Genomic DNA, 1877 nt, shown 5'->3' with positions numbered 1-1877 from the left:
GGTTGACTTGAATAAGAGAATGCTGGGGTTTGTCTTGAATTCCAATGAAAGAACTGGAGATCAATAAATGCTAAAGTTTTATAAAGCCTTATGAGGGTAAATACAGATTAGAGATGACCTGATATAGAAATCTGTGTATGAGTAATTGCTGAAGGATTTATCTGGAAATGTAGCCTCTCTCCTGAATCTACATACTTTTCTTACTTGATATTGATTTATCTGTTGCATATAAATCATAGAAAGGCAGCATGTTACTGGAGCAGAGGGATGGGACTTTTATTTTTCACTCTGCCACTGACTGACTGTGTGGCTTTGGACAAGCCCCTTCACCTCTCTATGTTTAAATGTAACAGTTCATAAAATATTGCTTGTACACAGACAACTGCATGATGGGGCTGGGGGACAATAGTGTGACTTTGTATTGGTTAGGTTCCTGTGTTTACCATAAGTCCGGTGATTTTGGTTTTTTTCCTTAAAGTTGCAGCTCTAGCAGTCAAGTGATTACAGATGAATTTCAGCTTTAATTAAGGGAGACAGAAGGTCATTAACCTTGTTAAAGCAGCAAAAAGTCCTGTGGCACCTTACAGACTAACAGAAGTATTGGAAACGAGCTTTCGTGGGTGAATACCCACTTCGTCAGATGCAAGGTGCAGATGCATCTGACGAAGTGGGTATTCACCCACGAAAGCTCATGCTCCAATACGTCTGTTAGTCTACAATGTGCCACAGGAGTCTGCTGCTTTTACAGATCCAGACTAACTCGGCTACCCCTCTGATAATTAACCCTTGTGATTGTGAGAAAAAGCTGGAAAATATGTCCCTTACCTGCTCAAGAACCAGAAAGCAAGTGAGAAGAATCCAACGTTTATAGTTGTTTGTTGTTGAATTTTGTACTTTTTTAAAGCCAGGCTCATGGCTTTTGCCTCGAGGGGAGGCGAAAGGGGCTTGCTCTGCCTCCTGCTGGGGGGGAAGTGGTAACAGCTCCCTGGGTCTGTGGTGAGGATGAAGAACCCCTGCTCCCACCTATCTCCACACCTGTCCCCTAGGCTACCCCCACCCAGCAAACCTGCCCCTCACCTCAGCCCGACTCCCTCCCCACCCACAAGGGAAGGGCGGAGGGGATTCCACCAACTCTGGTACGGAAGTTGCGCAAGCACCACAGAATCACCTACGCTAGCGGCGGCTAGGGAGCTTGCATAAGAAAAGCACCCTCAGGTACGGCACCAGTGCCGGGAGCCTTACGGAAAGTCCGTAAGAGACACTGACCTCTTTGAGGAGATACGGATTTTACGTAAGGAACAGTCTCAGGTGCAGCCTCGGCCTTCCCTAACCGGCAGAATTACGGAATCTTCGTAAATCCTCAGGGAAGCGCAGGCGAGGTTACGCTGTTCACGCAAGGAGCGATGGTCTCAGGTAAGGAACCTGCTTCTCGGAGCTAGAGGACTTTACATCAACTTTTCAAGGCGGCATTCGCCTGGCGAGGAGGCGGCTGTTAAGTAGTTTGCGTTGTGGGGCTGGCATCCCTACGTGGTTGGCGTAAGGCGCTCTCTCAGGTGCAGAGAGGGGGCGGGCTGGCGTTGCCCGGCAGCTCCAGCCTATGGGGGCGCGGGGCGTTGTCACGTGCCGGAGCCCCGCTCGCTGCTGCGGAGCCGGAGGCGCTGGACTAGGGGACTGAGCGGGGACTGGGACAGGGGCTGCACTGGCGGTGGCGGCGGCAGAGAGCCGGGTAAGGGGGCGTCGGGGCCGGGGGCCTCCATCGGAGACACTCCCGGGGGGCGGGGACCGGCCGCCGCCGCCCCTCCCACTACGAGCGGCGGGCAAGGGCAGGACATGGCACCGATAGGGGGAGGGGGGGTGCACGGATGCGGGCTGGGGCG

General features: G+C 52.5%; 1 protein-coding gene across 2 annotated transcripts in view; it reads left to right on the top strand.

Annotated features, from left to right (window-relative positions):
• The first annotated feature begins 1635 nt into the window (after positions 1 to 1635).
• STRBP (spermatid perinuclear RNA binding protein) overlaps positions 1636 to 1877 on the top strand; it is an 89710-nt gene continuing 89468 nt past the window's right edge. For both annotated transcript variants that reach the window (XM_032767679.2, XM_075060636.1), the window contains exon 1: positions 1636 to 1726. The gene's annotated coding sequence lies outside the window, so the exon portion shown is untranslated. The remainder of the gene's footprint in view (positions 1727 to 1877) is intronic.

The sequence above is a fragment of the Chelonoidis abingdonii genome, chromosome 24 (genome assembly GCF_003597395.2).
Source record: "Chelonoidis abingdonii isolate Lonesome George chromosome 24, CheloAbing_2.0, whole genome shotgun sequence".
NCBI classification, from domain to species: Eukaryota; Metazoa; Chordata; order Testudines; family Testudinidae; genus Chelonoidis; species Chelonoidis abingdonii.
This window is presented reverse-complemented; position numbering and strand designations above follow the sequence as displayed.